Here is a 27,236-nt window from a genome sequence, read left to right on the forward strand (position 1 = left end):
AGATGGTATGCAGAATGTCCACCAGCATGTGCCCACAGTGGTAACTATTCCCTTCTATGTAGCACAACTCCTGAGTATGTACAGGACATCCATATCAAAGGGCATTATAGTTCCATAGTTCTTAGCCCTCATCACATCAGTAACTGAGTATAATACACCCTTTATCGAGTACCTCTCAAAACATCTTACAGGGATGAGTTACTGAGATGTACCTCATTGCCACAGTGAGCTCCCACACATCTTACTGGCCATACCTAAATATATTTTTTGTTGTATAACCATGAGTGGTTGATGGCGTAGAACCCGCTTCAAGGTGTTATCCAATATGCACGTGTGATACATGTTCCTGTGATAGACACAGTAAATACATAGCTGATTGACAACATTGCTGGCATGGGTTACATTCATGAAAGTGTGGATTGCCCCATATATATGCCATGCGCACCTGCCTAGTAACCAGGATTGCTCGTAATTTCAAATACAGGTGTAATAATATCACTCCTAACATCTCTGGAAGATGTTCATTTTTGAGGAAGGTTTGCTTGATTCCCCATCATAGAGTGCTGACAAATCATGATGGTTGTACAACTGTATTCATGCAGAACCATCTATAATCACTCACAATCACATATGTGAAAGACATGCCCCAGGATTCAATAAAATCCATGTAGGCTCTGTGAAGAACCTATAAAGAATTTACCCATGCACACAGCCATGGTCCTTTCTTGGCAGTGTGCCATACATATTAATCATGGTACACTGCTGAAGCACAGTAGAGTAACATGGATTTTGAATCCATGTAAGTAGCACTGTAGAAGCTGTGTCATACTTGCGGACTGTCCAGAAACCTTCTGGACAGTTGGTGAGTACAGCACAATACCTTTCAGCCCATTAACCTGGACTGAAAGATGAACAACAGATAGTACTGCATGGAATCACAATTTAAACATATTTTTTACTTTTATGTGCTTGTTTGCGCTGTGCAGCACGATGCTTATCATTGCTGACATATTCAGTACACATCTGCTAGACATCTAAAAATAGAGACCAGATATATCCAATTTTAATTATTTTTTTTATGTGCTTGTTTATGCGATGTGATATGTTGCATAGCTATGCTTAGCTGTTGCTTACATATGCAACAGATATCTGCTAGACATCTAAAAATAGAAACCGGATGTATTCAATCATTGTAGTTTTGCCATGCTTAGCAATGCACAAACCCATGCAGCAAAGCTGTACTTCACATACAGGCACCTTATAGTATATGTGAAAATATAGGATTTCCCTTCATTATCCTACTGACTAGATTGGTTGAGTCATGACCTACATATAGTAGGTCCTTAGTTTGAGTCATGAGCATTCATACTTTTTACATTTATTGCTGTGAAAATGTGGCAGGTGACTGAAACATCGGTTTAGTTTAAAATTAAAAAAATGCTACATTTAGAAAAGCTGTGCACCGTTTGCACAATGGTAAGCTTTGCATACACATGATTTGTGTGAGCTTGTGTGATATTAAGCAGCACAGCACGTTTTTGAAAGTTACAGCATGACATGTAAGGGCAGGAATGAAGCCTATTTAGAGGCCAGTAGGTGGTAATTCCACATCATTCATTGGAGTTCAAACTTGGCCTGTGATTATGTCTGGTGCTGGTGGAAAAGGAGTGTGCTTTTGTGCACTGAAGTGGGGAGTGTAGGAGACCAGAGTGTTTGTTGAACTCCTGGTTCAAAATTATGAATCCCAGCTGTTGCAGGGCAATTACCAGGGGCTCACAGTGTAAGTCTGTGGCCTAGGATCAGTTGGCCTGAGAACTTACCAGTGCTACTGGCTTCCGCCACACAGGTGAGCAGTGTCGTCACCTCTACGATGACCTGAAGCATAGAAAAATGGAAACTATAGACACCTGGGTCCAAGAGGCTAGGGCTGGGCAAATCCCACAGATGTGTAAGTATGTTGCCAGTAATTTAGAAATACACAAGCTGAATCTGTGCAAAACTGGTATACATATTGGTTTGCTTCTCTTCCCACAACTGCAGAAGAGAGGGCTCACATTGTCCAGTCCCATGCATGACACCTGGCCAGGATGAGGCAAACATGTGGAAAGTAGGAAAACATCAAAATAATAACTTAATTCATAATGTAATTATACAAAAAATTAATTGCAGAGTTTGCAGTCTTAACAGTCAAAAATCACATTACTGAGACATCTTAGTTCTTTATTAATGTGTCAGTGCCTATCTGAAACTGTAAAGCAAGGTAAAGCAAGTAAACATGCAGTACTGTGTAGTATAGCTTCCAAACATCAGTTAATGTTAGGTTCTACCTAGATTAATAGAGTAAGAGACACTGTTCTGGTCTGTTCATTGTCTGAAATGTGCTGTAAGTTGCACTCAATAAATGAACACCGTATATGGCTTACTTAACAGAAGTGCTACATAGCTTTCCATGGTCTACATGCCAGAAGCAACATTAATCAATACATTTTAAAGGTTACAAGCAAAAACAGTTACAGACCAGTGATTAACTTCACAGAAAAGCAGTAAAACAGTCCAAAACCAAAATGAATGGGGATTTGGTGAATAAAACAGACAGTATTGAATTGCAATGGATATTGAGGCTGGGGGCACATCAAGGGTATGGCCTCAAGGATTCTGTCTAGTTGAAACCTGTATTAAAGTCCAGGAAGCTTAAGAAATGAAGGATGATGTATGACTTGATTTGGTGTGATTTTCCTTTAAGTTTCAAATTGTCATTCTGTGCCTTTCTCTTTTAATGAAAGGGCATGTTTTTAGAAGATGTTATTGGATGATTGTGTTTCAGTTATGTATAAATATGGTAGATAAGCTGTTACAATTTATGTCTTTAAAAGCAATGTTTATCATTGTGAAAGCGCTTACATTCAATACATTGTTTGAGGAGTTTTGAGAAGTTTGGAGAGTCCTTGAGAGCAACCTGTTTCTGCCTTGTTTCAGCATGGACTTTTTTGGTTTAGGACTTTTTTACTAATACATTTTAAAGGGTGATGTTGCTTTGATAAGTAATCTTTTCAAATAGTGTTCACTATTCTTGTATTCGCTGCATGTGTGTTCTGATCTGACACCAGTCAAGTGTGACATGTAACTGAATAAAGAATGCAGCAAAAAATGTCAGTTATAAATGTAGTGCAATAGCCAGAGTAAGGTTCAAGCGTGTGTTCTGCACATGTCTGAAATAATACTGTGTATTCCACTCAGTCAATGAACATGGTACATGGGTAAGTTAAGTGAAGTCCTGGACAGCTATCCACATGTCTAAATGCCAGATTTTAAGAAACATTATCAATAAACTTTAAAACAAAATTGTGCTTTGATAAGTAATCTTTTCAAATAAGTGTTCATTATTCCTGTATTCACTGCATGTGTGTTCTAATCCGACACCAGTCAACTGTTACATATTAACTAATAAATAATGCTGCAGTCAATTTCAGAAATACATGTAGTGCAATACCCAGTTTAAGTGTCAAGCTGCAGTTCTGCTAAATTTCCCCAAAAATATGCTGGAGATAGCACTTAGTAAATGAATGGGGTATACGATTAGGTTAACATATGTCCTACACAGCCATACATGTGTGTAACTACTAGATTTCATGTGACATTAAGCATTATAGTGCAAAAAGAGATGGTACTTTGATAACTAATGTTTTCAGGTAAAGTGCTCATTATTCATGTGGTCACTCCTGCTTTTTTCCATTCTGAAAACCCACAGACTATGCATGTGTGTAAATGTACGATTTCACACCAAATGTTGCAATAAAAGTCTTAAAGTAGATGGTGTTTTGAGAATTCATTATATTCAAATAAAGTGCACTTTATTCCTGTAGTCACTGCTTGTGGGTTCTAATCCCATTGCAACCAACTGAGAAATGACCAGCTGTCTAATGTAATTAGTTTACATTAACATACCTCTCAAGTGTGATGATTTTTGAAGAATGTAATCACTGTTGCCCCATATGTCTAGTTCTTGATTAACAGGTACATGACATTACTTGGAATGCAATTTATTGGCAAATCCATTATGAGAACACTTTGCTACTAATGTAGAGGCACACTATGTAAAAATGTTCCCTGTATTTGTGCCTTTCTACAACCATTTGGGAGGGCTTGCCCCATAATTTCCCATGCTAACAGGTTGAGAGCTATGTACATCCAACATCAGCTATACAATATTTGTAGTCACTGTACATACAACTGAAATTTTAGATATGTACAAGTATGTAGTAGTAGTCTGTGTAATATTGCCTGCGAAGTTACTAATGCTTTTTTTTTCTCTCTTACCCCTCCTCTTCTCTTCTTTAATTTATTAATTATATTTATTATTATGATTTGATATTAATATATTATTTGTAACTACCTCTTATGTTGGACATGTATAATTTCATATTGCTTTGCTGTTAATATTCTTTCATTTATGCTATTTATTGTTGTGCTCATTATATTCCTTTCTATTTCTTTTGATTAATCATATTATCTTCTGTTATGTTAATACTAAAATTTGTTTGGTTATGTAACAAAGTAAAACAAAGCTCCCAGCAGAGTAAACACCTCTCGGCTAGCAAATAAAAGTATGTAACAAAGTCTAATTATATTAGCTGAGAGGTAACCATGGAACAGTTCAAAAGCCAGTGTAGTCACTCCACAAAAAAACTGTAGTGGTCGAATAGTCCAAGCATAGAAACTCCGTTGAAAATAAAAGATGATAGTTTAATAGAGCATGCTACAAGTAACTGCTTTCACATAAGCTTCGTCAGACCGTTAAGTTTCAAAAATGCATTCAATTAAAACTTTTTATATAAAACAGTCACATGTTAGTCAAACTCATTTAGCTTAATTAAACATTTAAAGGTACATCCTTGTACCTATAGAAAAAAAGGATTTAAGCTTTTTACTTTGCACGATTTGAGACATACTGATAGGGCGCTATGTCCCAATACAACAGATTTGGAACCTAACAGCATATTAACAATAAAATATCATCACTATTCATTCAAATACTGTTGTGTGACAAGCCACGAACAATGCATATAGAAGTGTAAGCACCAAACCCACGACAATAATAAAACTTGCATCTTTGCGCTGCACATTATATATAATGTCATTATTATCAAACGACGACTTATAATAATTACTAAAAAATTTTACTAAAAATGTTTTCATACCTAATGCTTATATTCAATAGAGCAATAAAATCTAACTACATAACTAACATCTGTCCTGTCGAGTTGCTTACTCCAATTTCCACAGGCATTCAGATCAGAAATACATTTCAATGCTAATATACACAAAATTTTATCAAAAATATAATAGTAATACATAGAAATAAAAAGTATATAATTTATATTATAAAAAATAAAACTCTGATCATAAATTAGGATGGACTTAATAAACTTTCAATTAACTTTAACAGATTCTAAACTGTTCAGAAGGTGGTACACATGGATGTTTGCACCATATAACAACAATCAACCTGGCATCGAGCAAATTGCTTAAAAGGGTGCCTTAATAAAATTGTAAAAGTGCATGTGAACTAAGCAAGAAATAAAAAACTGCCACTAAGGCAAGTATAACTAGCGTCAATAAATAAAATACCCTTCGTACCTATTGCTTATGGTTAAGACAATAAAATCTAGCTGCATGGTTGACTTAAAACCTTTCAAGTTGCTTCATTCCAATATTCAGCAGCAATCAAGAAGCATATCATCACTAAGATGTGAAAGATTATAATAAATATATAATGATAATGCACTGAAATGGATATTATGACACTCATATTATGAGATATGGAAACAATCAAATCAGTGAGTATACATGATGTATTATATGGGAAGTTGAATAAATGCTTAGCTGTTCGAATAATGGTCAGACAAGATGCTAAGCCGCATCGCAAGAATCAAACATATCAGGATAACATCGAACAAACAACCTAAATAAAATTAAATAAAGCAATGATGATGTGTGAGCCTGATTGAAAATAAAAATAAAAATAACCATCACTAAAATTGGAATACATGGCAGCAATAGATGTAACCTCCTTATATCTAGAGCCAGGCAACAAAAAATCATAAAATAAATTATTGGGACAAATTCAGGCAAAGATATGTTAGAATAATTCCACTACTTAAGTGAAATAAAATTACCTGACTATAAGATGTCTAGCTCTTAGCATGGATTTAATAGATGCTCGTTCATTTAACCCTTTGCCTTTGTCTGCCCTTAATCTCATTATCCAATTAATCTCTTTTTTCTCTGTGTGGTTGGGTATATTACCTTCCCTCACTGAAGGAATGATATAATCAATGACCATGAATGAGAATGTATGATCCTGGCCCGTGGCTATAACATGTTTAGCCAAAGCATTGGCTAAATGTCCAATCCTAATGGCATAAAGGTGTTCACGTATCCTAGTACGAAATGATCTATCAGTTTTGCCAATATAAAAGGAGTGACACTGCTGACATGTTGCCAAATATACGATATGGCTAGTACTACATTCGGCTGAAACCTGAAACCTATAAAATTGGCCATTGTCTGGGTGTATAAAACTATCCTCTACCTCAATATACATGCAGAAATTACATTTACCGCAAGGGTGAGTACCAGTAAATGGGCCTGAACTAGCCTTCACCAAGGTGTTGCAAAGTAATCTTTTAAGAGTAGGTTTGTTTTTATATAGAAAGTGAGGTGTTTCACCTACTATTTTTAAAATGTCATTATCCATTGTAAGGATACGCCAATGACTACTAATTAAATCTCTAATTTCTTGAACATTGCTGGTGAAGAACATAGGTATTTTTCTATAATATAGACAGGGACATTCAAGTTTTTTGGACCAGTCATGTGTTCACTTGGCCTAGATCAGAGCAAGTTCCCAGGTCAATGGATGGCAGGGAAAGGAATGATATTATACATAACACACCCTTGAATGTTGATATTAGTGGAGGAAATAACCACATTAATAATGGGCATGTTGTAACTGTTAATCCTAATGAAGAACTTCACGCTATATGAACTGACTCAGACACCCATGGTAATATGACATCCAATGATCCCCACCCATCAGTGGAAAGGAATACTATCCAAAATATTACTCATAAGGAAACTATTAATTCTCCATCAGGCATTGCTCCACAACCAGTAGTTTGGCCTGAGAACAATAATGTTGTGGGACATAGGCAAAATGCCCATCATAGGCAACAGTACACGATGGGTTTACCACAGTTCCCCCTTCCCATAGCTATGGAGAAGGGGGTCAGGAGAAATCAATCTATAAGTCGAGGGCGGCAAAAGAGGAAGCTCTCAGAAGAAAGTGCTCCCAATCAGACCTTGAAAAAATGTGGAATCAGACGAGGATTGCCTGATTTGGAATATTTCACATAGAAATTTGAATACTGATGAAGTCAATGTACTTAATAAGGGACTTAGCTTTATTCCAACTGTACATAGTCAACTTACAGATGTGTTGATAGATGTTAAAGTTTTTATTAGAAATGTGATGCTTAGATACCAGTATGGGGATAGTAATGGTAGTCACCACCAAATTTTCAAGAGACCTAGTGAGTATATACCACAGAACCATCTACTTGTGGAAGCATTTTATAACTTAGTTGAAGATGATATATATAGGGCTTATAGTGGCACTCGTGTTAAGCAAGTTACTAATAAAAAGAAATTTAGGAATAATTTGAAATGGAGTGAGAGAAGAGCATTACAAAGATTACAACAGGACGACACCCTTGTCTTTAGGCCAGCTGATAAGGGAGGACCATTAGTGATAATGGATAAGGAACAATATCATAATGCCATGATCAATATGTTTAATGATAGTAAATACTATGGCATTACATCTAAGTAAAGAGTGGATGAAATTAAATTTAAAATATATAACATTATAATTGAGTTAGTCAACAGTTTTATTATTAACACAAAATTAGCCAAATTCCTGGAAGTGGATTATCCAACTATACCGCATATACAGGGTGTTCCTAAAGTTCATAAAAATGGTGTAAATCCCCCCATGAGACCCATTGTCTCAGGCAGGGGATGGTGGACCAAACCTTTTTCCTTATATGTGGAAAATCATTTGAGACCAGTGATAGACAGGAATCAACATATTTTAAAAGATACCAAACAATTTTTATTGGATCTATATAAATTTTTCAACAAAGCTGAAATGAAGCCTAATATGATATTTGTAACCTTAGATATACAATCCTTATTCACCATCATACCAAATGATCTGGGAGTTATTACCATTAAAAATTACCTGACAAGACATAGTGAATACACTGATAAACAAATAGATCTTATTTGTTTCTTCCTCAAAATCATTCTGGAGAATAATGTTTTTATTTATGGTCATAATATATAAATTCAGCGTAATGGCGTGGCTATGGGCACATCTTGTGCCAATAGCTACGCCAACATGTTTTTAGCCATGTGGGAGGAAGAACAATTATTCATAAATCCATGGCATCAGGAAAGGGTCCACTTCTATTGACGTTTTGTGGACGATGTCTTCTTGATTTGGGAGGGCAGCCCTGAGGAATTGGCAAAATATATAGTATATATGAATAGCATGACTACATACTTAAAATTCACATCTAACTTTTCTGAGACAAGAATAGAATATCTAGATGTTTTTGTGGAAAGGGTCATGGACACCCATGTCAATACAGAAGTTTTCAGGAAACAATGCTATAGAAACTCATTTCTCCACCGTCATAGTATGCATCCAGCACATATATTTAAAAACATCATCAAAGGAAAAAGTATGTGTATTTCACATTTAAATGCAAGCAATTTAGGATATTGACATGAAATTAATACCTTTAAACAAAGGCTCTATAAACATGACTATAAAGAACACGAAATTAGAACGGGGCTAGAGGATATCAATAAACTCAGGGAAGATAGACCAGCACCCTACTATTCTGCACAAGTCAATTCTAACTATCAGCATACAGACATCACCTCACATATTACAAAAATACCTATGTTCTTCACCAGCGATGTTCAAGAGATTAGAGATTTAATTAGTAGTCATTGGCGTATCCTTACAATGGATAATGACATTTTAAATATAGTAGGTGAGAAACCTCACTTTCTATATAAAAACAAACCTAATCTTAAAAGATTACATTGCAACACCTTGGTGAAGGCTAGGTCAGGCCTATTTACTGGTACTCACCCTTGCGGTAAATGTAATTTCTGCATGTATATTGAGGTAGGGGATAGTTTTATACACCCAGACAATGGCCAGTTTTATAGGTTTCAGGTTTTAGCCGAATGTAGTACTAGCCATATAGTATATGTGGCAACATGTCAGCAATGTCACGCCTTTTATATTGGCAAAACCGATAGATCATTTTGTACTAGGATACGTGAACACCTTTATGCCATTAGGATTGGACATTTAGCCAATGCTTTAGCTAAACATGTTATAGCCGCGGGCCAGGATCATACATTCTCATTTATGGTCATTGATTATATCATTCCTTCAGTGAGGGAAGGTAATATACCCAACCACACAGAGAAAAAAGAGATTAATTGGATAATGAGATTAAGGGCAGACAAAGGCAAAGGGTTAAATGAACGAGCATCTATTAAATCCATGCTAAGAGCTAGACATCTTATAGTCAGGTAATTTTATTTCACTTACGTAGTGGAATTCTTCTTACATATCTTTGCCTGAATTTGTCCCGATAATTTATTTTATGATTTTTTGTTGCCTGGCTCTAGATATAAGGAGGTTACATCTATTGCTGCCATGTATTCCAATTTTAGTGATGGTTATTTTTATTTTTATTTTCAATCAGGCTCACACATCATCGTGGCTTTATTTAATTTTATTTAGGTTGTTTGTTCGATGTTATCCTGATATGTTTGATTCTTGCGATGCGGCTTAGCATCTTGTCTGACCATTATTCGAACAGCTAAGCATTTATTCAACTTCCCATATAATGCATCATGTATACTCACTGATTTGATTGTTTCCATATCTCATAATATGAGTGTCATAATATCAATTTCAGTGCATTATCATTATATATTTATTAAAATCTTTCACATTATAATGATGATATGCTTCTTGACTGCTGCTGAATATTGGAATGAAGCAACTTGAAAGGTTTTAAGTCATCCATGCAGCTAGATTTTATTGTCTTAACCATAAGCAATAGGTACGGAGGGTATTTTATTTATTGACGCTAGTTATACTTGCCTTAGTGGCAGTTTTTTATTTCTTGCTTAGTTCACATACACTTTTACAATTTTATTAAGGCACCCTTTTAAGCAATTTGCTCGATGCCAGGTTGATTGTTGTTATATGGTGCGAACATCCATGAATACCACCTTCTGAACAGTTTAGAATCTGTTAAAGTTAATTGAAAGTTTATTAAGTCCATCCTAATTTATGATCAGAGTTTTATTTTTTATAATATAAATTATATACTTTTTATTTCAGTGTATTACTATTATATTTTTGATAAAATTTTGTGTATATTAGCGTTGAAATGTATTTCTGATCTGAATGCCTGTGGAAATTGGAGAAAGGAAATCAACAGGACAGATGTTACTCAAGTAGTTAGATTTTCTTGCTGTATTTAACATAAGCATTAGGTATTAAAAAATTTTTAGTAATTATTATAAGTTGTTGTTTGATAATGACATTATATATAATGTGCAGCGCAAAGATGCAAGTTTTATTATTGTCGTGGGTTTGGTGCTTACACTTCTATATGCATTGTTCGTGGCTTGTCACACAACAGTATTTGAATGAATAGTGATGATATTTTATTGTTAATATGCTGTTAGGTTCCAAATCTGTTGTATTGGGACATAGCGCCCTATCAGTATGTCTCAAATTGTGCAAAGTAAAAAGCTTAAATCCTTTTTTTCTATAGGTACAAGGATGTACCTTTAAATGTTTAATTAAGCTAAATGAGTTTGACTAACATGTGACTGTTTTATATAAAAAGGTTTAATTGAATGCATTTTTGAAACTTAACGGTCTGAAGAAGCTTATGTGAAAGCGTTTACTTGTGGCATGCTCTATTAAACTATCATCTTTTATTTTCAATGGAGTTTCTATGCTTTGGCTATTCGACTACTACAGTTTTTTGGTGGAGTGACTACACTGGCTTTTGAACTGTTCCATGGTTACCTCTCAGCTAATATAATTAGACTTTGTTACATTTGTTTGGTTATGTTTATTTTTACCTTATGTTTATATTTCATTTATACAGCACAACAAGATAGGGTGGTTGCAGGTGATCCACCTACCTTGGCTCTCCTGGCCATGGCACCAGGGCACAGCCCATCTGGACCGCAACCTGGTGGCACCCTCTCTGCCATCCCTGTACTATCTAGGCTGTCAGGTAGTTCAGCCCCACAGGCTGGGGTTGGTCCCCCATCTGGGAATGAAAGTGGAGAGAGTGATTATGTCACCCATGAAGAACTGCCAGGTGTGGTGCATGGGCTGCTGCGCTCAGCTCTCAGTGCAAGCCTATGCCAGATGGAGAGCATGCTGTCCATCCTGGTGGGGCAGCCTCACCCTGTGTGCCAGCATCAACCACTGCCTCCACAGAAGCGTGAAGGTTCAGTGCTGACAGTCTCATGGGTAAGGACTTGAGTTACACTGCTACTGTGTCTAATGTCCATGGGACTGGGATGCCACAACACCCATCCCAACCAAGGTGTTCACCCCCCTCTTGTGTTACACACCAAACCTGTCTGCTTCCTCACCTTCCCAACTTAACTCCCCAACAAGTGCCTATGTCCCTTCTCCAACATTCCAGTCTCACATTTAAAAAAAAAGTGCACCTGCCCCACCTCCCCCAAAAAAAAAAAAAAAAAAAAATATATATATATATATATATATATATATATATATATATATGTGTGTATATATATATATATATATATATATATATATATATATATATATATATATATATCGTCCCATACATAGCTCTCCATTTCGCACACATGTCCACTAGACATATTTACTTTGGTCCAATTTACTTGACAATACACTTCTGTTGTCGTCACCCGCTCTCTCTGGGGGGTGACTGTCCAAATTTAGCTAAAAAAATCTGTTGAAGTGCACTGTTATTGATGTACAAGAAATGTTTTTTTTTTTCCTACACCATTCCTGCACATACCTACCTGCCTTTCACTATGTTTTTCCCCCTACTTGGCCCCCATTTCACCAATGTCCAACCTCCCCATTTTTCATTTCTTTAAAGTTTTTTTGTAAGACGTGCAGCATCACTAAGGTCAGCTAAATAGCTCTGTATTGATATGTGGGTGTGAAATAATAATAATAGTCAATGTTCAAAATGTACTCCTGCAACCTATTTCAAACCCACAAGCATTGCACCTGCAGACCAATGCATCAACCCACCAAGCCACAAAGCTGTTAACTAAAGCAGCTGGTTTAAGCGAAACATACCAATTGCCAAGTTGCCATCATTAACTGTGTTTAAGCAGGGCTGCACATCACCCTGCATTGCAGCAAATTTGCTTAAACAGTAATGGAAAAAAATGGGAGTGTAACTTGGAGTCTGGTGCAGAAATACATCACTAGAAAGCCAGACACAGAATAATGGATATAAGTGACATATCTAACAGCGGGTAAATGTGCACTTCTATCTGCAACATTTAAAAATACACCTGCTAAAACATTAATGACAAAATGGGTGTTTAACTGGGACTCTGGCGGAAAAATACATCTCTGTAAAGCCATGCACATAATAATGGATGTAAATGAGGTATGTAACAGCCTGTAAGTATGCAATTATATGTTGAAAAATACACTTGCCGTGACACTAGCTCAGTCTGTTAAATGCTTTGCAAGTATTAATTTTTGGTGCATATAGTCCTGGGTTCAAATCCAGTAGTGTATTACATTTCAAATACATGTAGGTGTAAATCACCATTGTGAATTCTGGAATGAATGACTGTGTCATCAACTACTTATCCACCCAGATTCAGATGGAATGTTTGCTGTTTAATGATGCAATCCAAAGACCTGCAGATAGGAACACAGTTCACATATTCCTATTGCAACACTAGAAAGTGCATACAGTGTCAGTTCATGCATTACTAGGCATTCACAGAGGATTTTAAGTTATGTAATTCAAAGGAGGCCTTGTAATATCAGACTGCAGCATGCAATCACTTGCTACTGATATTACAGATAAGCACAGTTGCACAACTAACATACACATATGGCGGCCATGCTAACAACAAGGATTGATAGAGTACACATTCCAGACGGCTACCATAACATAACACATGGCTTGGTAATTGTCCAGATGGTTGACATAATGACAAATTTATCCCCTACTTTGTTCAAGGATACAACAGACATTTGCATTTTACTCTGTTAACGATACCTTTGGCTAACATACTTACCTTAAACACATACATCAATATCATGTGGGATGGGTTCCCCCAGTCAGGCTCTGGCTGTACACCAGAGTTGCCACTGGTCACACCTTTACTCATAAGTGTTGTCCTCCTCATTCTGCAGCCTCTGTCACTATGCATATTGCCTGCAGCAGCAGCTGCAGCCTGTAGCACACTAATGTATGTAATAAGTATCTACTACAATCATACTGTCTGTGCTGTCATAGTATTTCTATCCAGCATTTCCACCCCATCATATGAGAAAGGGGATGAATTCTACTTTGAGGCCTTATATCTCCTTCAATAGTTGCATGGGATTGCAAATCAGCTGTGTATGCTTCAATTAGCATTACTCAACTATAGACTGGTTCAGAGGCAATCCCCTGCTAATGAGAACTATCTTAAAAAGGCAAACTCTTAGCTAGAGAAACCATTATGTATGAGAATTACTTTCTATGGTGAACACATTGTCATAACATGTATATATCTGTATCTTTCAAAAGAGGAGTATTGTACTCCAGCAAGTATGTAACCATTTTGTTTTCAACAGGATGCATATGTTTTAATATAATCATGGGGAATGGGGATTATATCAGTAATCCTTTCTTAGACCTGTACAGGTGACATGCCATTGATCTGCAGCTGTGTAACACTTACAGAGGATGTAGACTACAGCTATGGTTTAATGCTGTCTGTTAACTTGGGACACGGATCTCCTGGATACTGCCTTTGTTGGCAGTTGTAATATTACGCAGCTATTTTTTAGTATTGTACTATATACATATGTTATGGAGGGCTTTCCTGCTATGGGCTACACTACAAGTGGACTGGTATGTTGGGTATCTAACTATATGTGAGTATCTGTCATGGCACAAGCAGGTGTAGGCCACTAGTATCACCATCCTAGTTACTTCCACACCCTTTTTATGATTGGCACACCGTTGCATATGAGATGGGTAATCAAGCGAGGAATACTGACAGCCTACCTTAATTGCTGTATCTATACATACTGCAAACCCATGTGTGCAATCCTGACGTGTTCTCATTATTTTGTATTTCATGTGATTACATGCACACCAGATGTCGACCATCATTCAATGAGGCAGAAAATGACCTCATAATTGAAGTATTAAGACAACACTACCAAGTCCTGTGTCAAGAGGGAGGGCAAATAGGCAAGCATGATAAGCCTTGTGATATGAACTGGTCAATGACATAAATGCTGTGGGCCACCAGAATCACACATATGAGCAGGTGCAACACCATACCACTGACATGATCCATTCAGCATGCAGACAGGCAGTGGATGTGACCAGGGATCATCAGGTCAGTGGTGGTGGGTCTGCAGTGGAGCAACCTGACAGGCATTCAGGAATTCCCAGTGAAACTTGCAACACAGGACAGCTCCCAGGCTTCCATCACACCATATGTCATTGATGTGGGTGCCACCATTTCCAGCCAAGAAGAGCACCCAGATATGTTTAGTTGAATCAGCATTGTAATACTGTAGCATTTACAGTGTCAGGGTGCACATAGTTTTACATGTGTGTCAGGTGTGTTATGGGGTTGGGGGGACTAGGTTACCTGCAGTTTTAAGCTAATGCAGAGATTGTGACCCACATATCTGTTAACATAGTGACTACTGTAAATGGGGGATATTTGGATGTTGTACAGTGTTATACTATAACAGATGGTGCTGTTTACATTACCTCTCTCTCAAATGTTTTTCAGGATCATCAGGGATAAGAATAGGCTGTGTCCCTGCCACTGGTAAGCACAAAACATTTTTGACACAGATATAGATTTACTTCAAGGTATTAGCTAAAGTGTCATTCCCAGGCCTGCTGGCTGGATTGGTGTACTGTCTGTATGATTGAAAAATGTAGAGATAGGTTCTGACTGTACACACTTTAGGGTCATACCTAGGCCTTGTAGGTGTGACCACAGTGGTTGATTTCAGAGTATTGACAGAACTTTTCAGATGACCATACCTGTAAACTGGTCAGAGTTCTGCAGAATGTCAGCAGTGTACATAATTTATGTATTGCTCATGAGACTCCAGTTTAATGAGCTGTTATTTTGAAAACTTACCAGTTTGGACTAGAAATTAATGACCTCATGTCTTACTATCTCAGATTTTGGGTTTTAAAAGTCTATAATAGTGACAGCAGTGTATACAGCTTAGCATATTTTGAAACACAGGGCTGCAGATCATAGTAGTGCAAGTATTTATGTGATGCTTTCCCCTTTATATCACAGGTGACCTGGGAGGTTGGTCTTTGTCTCCTTCACAACATAAAGTCAGTGTCTCTTCAGACTCTGATGATGATGGTGGCCAAAGTGAGGCACAGCTGGGTTTTCAGGGGTGATTCTATCACAGAGGTTTACATTCCTAGTCCTCCCTCATTATCACCGTACACAGTCACTATGCCTACGCATACCCACTCCCCTGAGTCCACAGATATTGGACAGTCATTGAAAAGGGAAGTGTGGCTATTGTGGCTGAAGCAAATGTCAGTCCTGGCCATACCCAAACAGTTGGCAAGGTTCCACGCAGGTGGATTGATAGGGGTGCTCGTTGAAGTGCTGCTGTTCTTCCACCACCTCTTGCAGTGTCTCATCGTGTGTCACTCAGCATATGTTTAGGGCCATCATGGAGGCACAGGCATGTTCCACAAAGAACTCCAGATGAATGCTCAGGGTTATAGAAGCAGCACAGTCTAACAACTGCCTCCACTGCATTGCTGATACCCTGCATTGGTTGACTGATGCAGTGGAAAGATAATGGTCTGAGATAGATCGCACATTATCTGCCTTGGAATGCACATTGTCTGTGATGGAATGTCTGGATGAAGTTGAGCATCGGAGTCATAGATGTAGGTCAGCAACTATATCTGCTGAGAGTCCACATGGTGATTCACAATCATGATCCCATAGTGGCAATACATCCAGCACTTCAGATGGGAGTGTGCCTTCCACACCAAGACATGGCAGACAATGGGCTCATGGTCCTGAGCAATCCCATGGAAGACATGGTCCCAGCAGACTGCAGACACACTCAGTTAGTAGCCCATCATCTGATCTTGGGCATGGAGGTGCCAGTGCAACTTCTAGCAGAGCCAGTTCTCATGTTCAAGGGCAGAAATGATGAAGTGTCAGCTCTACCATGCATAGCTCAAAGCTGTCCAACATACATTCATGAAGGGCTAGCACTGAGCTTGGCTGTGTTCATGCAGACACTCACATAACACTGTCAAACTCAGGTCACCAACAGATACACATGCCACATTTACAAACAACTGAATATATGTGCCAGCCCATCCTGGATAACTGTTGAGTCAGTGTGGGATTCAATGACAGCTCCTAATTTGCAATCTTCCACAAATTTAGTCAGTCAGAGGCCAATGACAGTGGTTGTGAGTGCAGAGAAGTAAATGCCCAGAAGGAGCACCTCCTACCCCACCCGAACCCACATCACACATACCTACATGTGTGTAGGTCTATACCAGACACCTAAGTAAACACCAGACACCTCAAAAACCAAAACACAAGTTTGTTACACATAATCATACCTCTGAAGATCACAGTACACATAATGACCCACACACCACTGTCTCACCGGTCAAACACCTAAGGCAAAACATAAAATCAAACATATTACTCATAGGTGATTACATCATGAGATACACTGATGTGCCTCTCACCAGGCTACATAAGGGAAAGGTCATGATCAACTTTCTGTGAGGTGCCAGGATATGCCATATCACACATGCACTCAAGTCTGTCTACATCAGGTACTGCTATCTGTGTGTATGACTTGAGACATATTTCTCTGGACTGTATGCAGAGAAATGCCTGAGCTGACAGACTATGTATCGCAGGCAGGTATGCCCTTGGCCTAGAGCTGCATTTTACTGTCACCTAGAATGATAGCTCCATACGAAAATGATTTACATCAATAATTGCCATAGTGTGTTGTGCCAATGTAAAGGGATCCACTATCTGTCATCCTGGGATTACCTATTCAACAGACCTCAATGCTTTGCCAGAGATGGCCTTCATCTGCCACCCCTGAGATTTTGGCTACTAGCCAAGGCTCTTCATATCCCCATAGTGCATGTTTTAGGTGGTCTTACAAGGAAAAACCGCCCAATGAGGAAACACCATCTGCAAACAACATCACGGTTATGCTGCTAAATGCTTGGATGTCACCACTAAACTCCATTCAGTGGAAGCTGTCCCCAACTTGGAATATACAAATATTTGTGCAGACACAGACATCTGGGTCAAGGCTCTGGAGAGCACCACAGCCATACTAGGCTACACCTCCTTCCACATGTTCAGATCTCACACTTAAAGAGTGCAAAGTAATGAAAGTGGTGTATTCATATTCATTAAGGACAGATACACATCCAGACTGGTTAGACAGTATGATTCCCTGGAGAAACTGCAAGTGCTATTGCCTGCTTGTAGGCCACCTATTGAAGCCAATTCCAGCTACAGGAGCAACTCCATGAATCAGGACACCCACTGTGCTTAAATGAATATACTTGAGCCTATCAAGATTCATCAAAACAAGATGGTTTTGGTTGACTTTAACTACCCAGCAACTGAGTAGATTACTCATGCTCAAACTCACTTGCCTAGAAGTTAGTCAACTTCCTTATCTACAATGCCCTGGACCAGTGGGTTGACATCCACACAAGGGGAGGCAATGTACTGAATCAGGTGCTTACCAATATGGGTGACCACTGCAGATCTTCCACTGTGTGGTCCTCCCTGGTGAGATCTGACCACAAATTGGTCTCATTTAAGTATCACCCCTGACACCCTCCCCCCCTTGCAGCAAAGAAAGTAATTAAGTTCAACAAAGCAGATTATAGCCTACAATGGGGGTGGTATAAATATCTTGACTGCACCACCCCCCTCAGATGGAACAGGCAACTATGCCAAGCTCTATACCAATGTTTTATATAAACACCGGTACAACTACATTGACTCGTCTGTACCTGACAGGGGCAAAACAAGCTTCTTGTGGCACAGCAAATCTGCTTGGTGCACAACTGTCATTAGAAGATGTGATGAAAGGAGATACTGCCAGCCCAGCTACCTGGAATTTTGTAAATAATATATCATTGGTGAATATCAAAATGATTTATACAAGATGCTTGTGTTACAAATGTATTAGAACAGTATGTCATTTGTATATCAAACTGCTTGCACAGATGTGTATGCTGAAAAGGGCATTTGCAGACTGCTGTTTGAAATGTAGCCACAGTGTGCGCTACTGGAAGAGGACAGATATGTACATGCACTCTTTTAACTGTTTAAATGTATATATTTTAATAGTGGAAACTGGAATACAGGAGGTTAACTTTATAAAAATAACTGAAAATAATTTATAGCTAGGCCATAAAATATGGTATCCTTCAGTTTTCAATACAGAAAGAGCCATAATGTCTGTACTAAACAACTTTCTGTATTATCTTTAGGATGAAGTAATTACTAGTCTTGAAAGCATGAAGGAATGCAATTGTTTTATGACTTCCAGCATCTGCCAGAGATCTAAGGAGAAGCCCTTGTCTGCATATTTTTACAGGTAGGTGCTAAATACTGCCAGCCTCAGCAATGGGGGTCTTAGCCTGGGACTAGTAGAAGTCAGATGACAAGAAGTGACGCTGTCCAGTAAGCTATCCCAGCAGTAATATTTGAGATATTATTTTGAGAATTTCTTAGTGAGAAAGAGCATTCTGCATTCTGTCTTAGACCTGAGAACTAGAATATCTATTCACCACATCTGCCTTGTTTTATTAGTACGTGCTTATATTATAGTAATTATCTTAGATTCAGTCAGAAATATAGAAAATCATATTTATTTGAGACTGTACTGCAATGTTATTTTAAATATTTCCTAGGACGTTGAACTCTGATGTCACTGTGAATATATATTTATTATTGGCTTGTTCTTTTATCATTTATTATTAAATATATTTAAACATTTCATTGTGGCTGATTTGTGTAGAGATATTTAGGTTTTGAGAGCACTTGCATATTTATTTGGTGACACTGTGGGTCACTCATAGCATTGCACTTGGTAAAACAGCCATTTGTATTAATAGTAACATTACACAGTAAGATTGGACACCCTTTGTTAAGGGCCTTAAAGTAGCTGATAAGGAGTGACTGGTGGCAGTAGTAACTACCTTGTAATCTGGGCAGAAGGGGGCATAGCTAGTAAACCTGTGCCAGCCTTTCCCAGGAGTGTGTGTGTGTGTGTGTGTGTGTGTGTGTGTGTGTGTGTGTGTGTGTGTGTGTGTGTGTGTGTGTGTGTGTTTGTGTGTGTGTGTGAATAAAACCTCAAAGTGTGTGTGTGTGCGTGTGTGTAAATCAAACCTCAAAGTGTGTGCATGTGTGTGTGTGTGTGTGTGTGTGTGTGTGTGTGTGTGTGTGTGTGTGTGTGTTTATGTGCAAATCAAACCTCAAAGTGTGTGCATGTGTGTGTGTGTGTGTGTGTGTGTGTGTGTGTGTGTGTGTGTGTGTGTGTGTGTGTGTGTGTGTGTGTGAATGTGTGTGTCAGCTACTTGGGCAGGGACATGAAGCACTGGTTGGACAGAGAGGGTTCTGGAGGTCCTGGCTTGGTCACTTAACTTAGATCTCAACTATATAGCTGTGCCACTGTGGACTCTTACTGGGGAGCTGGAGAAAGAGGGAGAAACCAGATATGGACTGATTGTGGTCTCTGTGTGCTCTTAAGGGAAATTGCACTTGATGTAGAAAGCTGCATCTGGAAATAGTGTGTGCAGTTGTCATCGTCCCAGTGTATGTCCCCCACTGATGCCAGTGGTGAGTATTGAGGCTCCTCGATTACTGATCCAGTGGAGAGTTGTCACAGCAGGCTTTACAATAAGAGGTAGAACAATGGTGCCTCAGATTAGGAGGGATGGAGCCCCCTTAAATGGTGACAATCTCTCCTCAGCTTAAACAAGCAAATAAGTGTTGTTGTGAAGTCCTGCAAAACAAAGTATGGGACAAAATTAGCCTCCTCCACAAAGGGCAACTACAAGGCATTGTGTAGTTGCATGTGTAATGTAAAAGTAAAGGCCTACATTGTTGGCAAACTCATACATAATGGCAACACATATAATGAGCTTGTAGACATAGCTAACTTGTTGGCCGACAGGTTCTCTGACAACTGCATTGCCCTGTCCCCACCATATGTACACCATGCCATCCTTACAACCTGTCCCATACCCTGCATCTCTTAACAGCAGGTACTAAATGGCTTCCCTAAGGTGACAAACACAGCATCTATTGCACCTGCTAACATCCTATGCTGTGTCCTACATGGTATCCTACATGAACTACCAACACCATTGGAAACTCTTGGAGTCATAGTGTAACCACCGGCTGCATTCCAGCTGACTGGAAATTGGCCACTGTTGTCCCCTTGCACAGAGGTGGTGCATCCACTCACCACTGGAACTAAAGACCTATTAGCTTGACTAGCCATATCTATAAGGCCATGGGGCAACTCATCATGGATATCAACAAAGATATAGGTAATCTAAAAACACTTGACCCCACACTGTTTGGATCAGCAATAGGGAGATAATGCTTGTTAAACCTGGTGAACATCTATGAGGCAGTCACCAATGACCTGGATGAGGGATCATCTGTGCATACAACCTCCTGGACTTTGCCAAGTTGTTTGACAGTATCCCCCACTCAGGCATCATTGACAAACTCACCCAGTTAGCCATCCTCTAAGGTTTGGAATCTATTTATCCAACTTACAAACACAAAGTGAATGTCTGTGGCTGACAAGGTTTGCTGATGCCTGCAAATTCGGAGTGGTCATAGACTCTTCAAATTATGTCAACATCTTACTAGTGCATCATACATGACCAAATGATTATTGAAACAATTATGGCATTAAACTCCATGTAAATATATGTAGTATCATTCCTTTCAGTGACAGAAATGTCCCTGCTATGTAGCACATCAATAGCAACACCTTAAGTCCATACTCAGGGGGTGAGAGACCTGGGCACACAGGTTTACATTTACCTTGCCTTAGATCACCATGTCTCCACAGTGGTAAGAAAGGCACTATATCTTGCTCATGTCATAACTGAAGAGACTGTCACTTGAATATGAAGTATTTATAACCTTTTTATAGACTTCCCTCATTAGGCCAATATGTAAGTACAATGGCCATTTTTTTCATGTACGTTTCCAAGCATCAGTTTCAATTGCAGAAGCCCAAACGTTCCTTACAAGAGAAATTCAAGTCTTCAGAATCTGTTCTATGGATATCATCTGAAATCACTGTAACTTTAGTCTGTGTCATACATACTACTCAGAGGTGATATCTGCCTCACATACGAGGTAATCTGTGACCCTGCTTTATTGGACATGCTGCATACCTGTAAGTGAAATGGTACTCACTGTAAGGACCTTACCCTGGTATATGACATCAATAAAGCATGCTGGATGGAGAGATATGTCTTCCAGGGTTAGAAAAACCTTTGCAACAGACTCCCACTTATTGTCAAACAGCACACATCATTGGTCTTCTTCAGATGCAATCTGTACAATTGGATGGGTGACCATAAATTCACCATAGGAGTTTTGCCTGTGTGCCCCATGGACATGGGCAATAGGTGCTGATCATGTAAGTAAGGGTAATAATGTGGCTAGGATTATAAAGGCCCTAGAACCATTAGCCTAATAAAGTCCAATGATCCTATGATCCCATAGGCTGATGTAAAATGATATGACTGACTTGGCTACAGTGAGAATGGTATCACTACCAATTAATGTTTACAGGACAGTGCACAGCACAGTCACACTCTCCAAGCTATATACAATGAGATTCAAATCTCTACTTATCTAGTCTTACACACTACAAATCACAGTATGTAATGTATGGGCCACAGCTTAAGTCTGACATTAGCATGTCTTTATGTACTCTTATGCTAGAAAAATTAAGGAGGTATTCTTGAGGGCAGGAATTTTGAGGCCTGCATCACCTGTTGCAGCCAAAATAGTGCAAAGCCCTGCCTCATTCTTTGCCAGTGTGGTAATCATATTTGTTTTGTAGGGAAATACACATAAACACAGACCTAGCAAGTGGGTTGGACAAAGAGTAAAACCTCCACTTATCTAGTCTTATACACTACAGATCACAGTACTTAATGCACATGCCATGGCTTACATTTGACATTAAGGTGGATGCTGGAAGTCTTATGGTTAATGGCATCTGCAGGCCTTGCATAAGACAGGGGTTTGGAGGGCTGCATCAACTGCAAGGGCCAAAACATGCATATCCATTGCAGTTTGAAAGTCAGTGGGGGATCCACATACACACACAAACACAGCAAGTGGGCTAGATTGAGATTAGAACCCCTACCTATCTAGTCTTGCACAGAACAGATCAGAGTATTTAACTCACACACCACACCTTAAGTCTGCTTTATGCATGACTGCAGGCAAACTAATTCTAGAAGACATGCACAAGGGTTGTGTTGAACTGCATGTGCAGCCTGCAGAGTTGCATTGCTTCTTACTGTCATCGGCATCTAGCAGACAACTGTATTTTATCCTAGCTATGTGGCAATTGTAGCTATTTTGGCCATATGTGTCTGATTGCATTTGGATGGGCAAACATGTGGCCAAAAACAAGTTGCCCTGTTGGTGCATGAGTACAGATCATTATATATTACACAACTTGTTCACTTGTTGGTGTATGTGTGGTGACATCCAGCAGGCATAGGGAGCTGTAAGTAAGTGCATTATCTACTGCTTGAGCCCTTACTTTTGGTCCTTTGACCAACATTATATATGTGTTATAGTGCAGCTTTAATCATCACAATCTGGGTATGTCGGGCAATGCAGACAGACACACACACACACACACACACACACACACACACACACACACGCACACACACACACACACACACACAGACACACACACACACACACACACACACACACACACACACACGCACACACACATATATACATAATATATTTATGTATATATATATATATATATATATATATGTATATATGTATATATATATATATATATATATACACACACACACACACACACACACACACACACACACACACACACACACACACACACACACACACACACACACACAAAGATATATATAAATATATATATATATATATATATATATATATATATATATATATATATATATATATATATATATTTATTTATTTATAGGTTTGTGTGTGCCTGATCTATATGCCTTATCTAGATATATGGGGAGAGACAGAGATGTATGTTTGTCTATATGTATATATATATATATATATATATATATATATATATATATATATATATATATATATATATATATATATATATATTGTGTATAATTTGTTGTGCGAGGAGCAACAGATTTGCACTCAGCTTAAATAAGTGTATGAGCATGCCCAGTGGGAGTTTTGCTAGTTATAATCTGACTCCAGCCCACACTCAGCTATGCTCCAGTCCAGGATTTTGTGTATTACACAGTATGACATATGTCCCTGTTTCTGCATTGCTGCACTTCACTCACATTAGCTAAGATTTTCTGAAGTTGTCATATGTAATTAATATGTGACAGAGGTTAAAAGAGTACAGCAAAACAGACTGGCAGTTTGTAGAATACAAATTATTGATATCTCACATCCAAAACATTAGGTAATTGCCTTAGTCCTTTAAGCCGCAGAAGTTGCTTGACTGACAGGGGGTCATTCATCACAAAATCAAGTACATAAATAAGTACATTGGTTATTCGTCCGTTACCTAAGACATACAATGTATGATCGATTTCTATAGTACTGTCCTGAGACTGAATTGTTCATATACCATTGATGAGTTACGGTTAAAGCAGTTACGAGAGAACACTGCTTTGCTGGGGGTGGGGGAACATCATCAGATGTTCTGCTGGGATACACGACAGTCAGACTATCATTTAACACAACTGTTTAACATCTCCCTTCCATAATGCACCAGTAATCTGTTGCAGTAAGACTGCATGATTATTCCACGCATGAGGCCTACTAAATAAAAATGGAAACATGTCAGTGTAATGGGTATCTGTAATCTCATGTGGATACATTTCTTTTCAACTAGCCCACTATAGTTACTTGCATAATGAACCTGGTCCATACATATACTGACATATCAGTAGACTACTGTATAGGTTATGGGCATACCCTGCAAATGCAGCAGTTGCCACAACTGTAGTTCAGGGCTGACTCTGTCTGCTGCATGCATCACACAGCCAATACATGGATTGGTACAGGATATGCGAGTTGCCGGGCATCAATTTTAATATCTGTATGTGAGTAGATGTAAGGTTTTAGTCCCTAGGTTCCTATGTATCAATGAATATCCTATGCATTGTCTCTTAGTCAAAGCTGGGTGTACTGGGCACACCAATATCTGCTGGTGGGGGGCTGTGTATCCCTTCCCTTTGCTGATCCTACTGCAGCTGTTTCCACAGGATCAGAATGTGCAGACTGTGAATATCTGTGCACATGTCAATGAAGTATACTACAGGGCTCCACCAGATATATTGAGGCACCAGAACTGTGACTTCAGAAGCCCAAACACATGCTCTATGATGTTCCTAGTTTGTATGTGTGCTCATTATGGCATTCTTCCATGGGTGTGTGTGAATTTCTGATGGATGTCATCAGCCACAGTTCCAGGGCATAGCCAGCATCCCCCAGTAAATGACCTTGTACGATGTCCCCTTTAGCAAACATCTGGAACAGTCATGATACATGCCAGATATCGGAGTTGTGATAACTGCCAGGGTTGCCAGCACACACGTTCAGGATAATCCCCTGGGCATTGCATACAACCTGGCAGTTGGAGTGTTACTCCTTGCGGTAAACATAGATTGTACCCTGCTCACCAGTGGATGCCTTGATGTGTACATGAGTGCAATTTATGGCAGTGCTTCAGGATAATGTGCTGCACAGTAGAAGTGTTGCATATGGTTGGCCCTCACCTCAGGAGTAAGGGGAAATGACACATGGTCACTGGCATGTGGAAGCACAGCATCCAGGAATTGGTAGAGTATCCTGGATGCAGATGCCTGTGACAGCCCCATCATTTCCCTAGTTGGTCTCTGAAAAGTGCCTGTAGATAGTATCCTATGGGCTACACATACCTTTGTCTCCACTGGGATGGGTTCCCCTATGTTAGCTCTGGCTCTGAGTTGAGGGCAGCAGAGCTCAGTGAGTTTTTGTAATATGCCCATCTACATACTGTAGCTCTCTATAATCTCCAACTTATGTAGTTCCTGGAAGGTTACCCTGGACCTAAATACTCTTCTCCTTCTTGGCCTAGACTTATTGTCAGCAGCACCAGCAGCACTGACTTCAGCATTTAGCACATACATATGTAGCAGACCTGCAGCAGCCCCTAGCATTATCCCAGTTAAAATTACAAAGTCTCTACTCCAACAGCCCAAAGCATTGAGGGAAAATCAGAATGTAGGGTTTAGGCATATTTTATACAGTTCTGCTTTATGTCAACCATATGAGACTGGTTAATTATGATGCGGTTCGCCTGCCCAGGATATAATTAACATAATTTAGACACCTTACTTAAGAGGGTGCCTTGCCGGTATGCACCACGGTGTGCAGCATAGCTTATACAAAAGTCAAAAATATTTATTGAAGCTGACCAGTTTTAATTGATTGCTGCCTACATCATCACTGTCGTGGGTAGTCTCTCCACGCGAACATGCTCAGCTATGTGATGCAATGTGCAAACATGTGCAGCTGGGAACAAAAAATACTAAAAATAATGAGATACCCCCCCAATGTCATCCACATCCTCTGGCAAAATCAACAGTGTGCAGGAGCCTACATGAAGGGGATATGCAGACATGGTTGCTCCTTTTAGCAGTTCAGGAAATCCACCTGATTTGCATACATATTCATGCTGACTGCCTAGATACTACATGATTCATAGCTGTGTGAGCTTGGTGACAGCAGTATGCACCATTGTACAGACCCAACATAAGGTTGTACACTATATTTGTGAAAACCATATTCGAAATGTTCTTTTTTTCTGTTAAGCATATTTGTACACTTACGCAAGCATGCCAAAATTATTAAAAAAAATATTAATTTTACATATTCTTTTCCTTTTTCAGATATCCTCAGTGTACCTTTTTCACATATATGTCTGTGATGTAACATTTTCTGGGGAGTTGTGTTCATATTTGTGGACTTTTACATCCTCTTCTGTCCTTGTAGACTCCTGTATGCAGTAACATTCTGTGTACACCCCTGACACTGACAAAGAGACTACACGGATTTCTTTCTGCTTGTTGGAGCACTCCTCCTTGGTCATTTGCATAAGATTCAACTGCCTGTTAGGTAATTTGCATTCCATAGAACTTTCCCTGTTTTCCTGTGCTGGCACACCACTAAGCGACACTTACTGAATCTAAAATTGTCCGTGTTGCAATACGTATACCAAAAGAAAAAATTGTGTAAGCTTTACTAAATTCCCAGCATGGATTAATGGTGGTATTATGTTCATATTGTCCATAATTGTGTGTCTTTTGCCTACTGTTGCCCATGAGCCTGTTGATATGTATCCCACTTGGTTTAGACCTACACTGACATTGCATTTATATCTGGGCAACTAATTTTTCACAGCTTCACAATATGGACATACCCCCTATTGTATATAATGTCCTCAATAAATGTCCTCTCCACTGTTTATGTCAGGA

This window comes from Protopterus annectens, chromosome 3.part0 (assembly GCF_019279795.1).
Source record: "Protopterus annectens isolate FY-2018-M chromosome 3.part0, PAN1.0, whole genome shotgun sequence".
Lineage (NCBI taxonomy): Eukaryota > Metazoa > Chordata > Ceratodontiformes > Protopteridae > Protopterus > Protopterus annectens.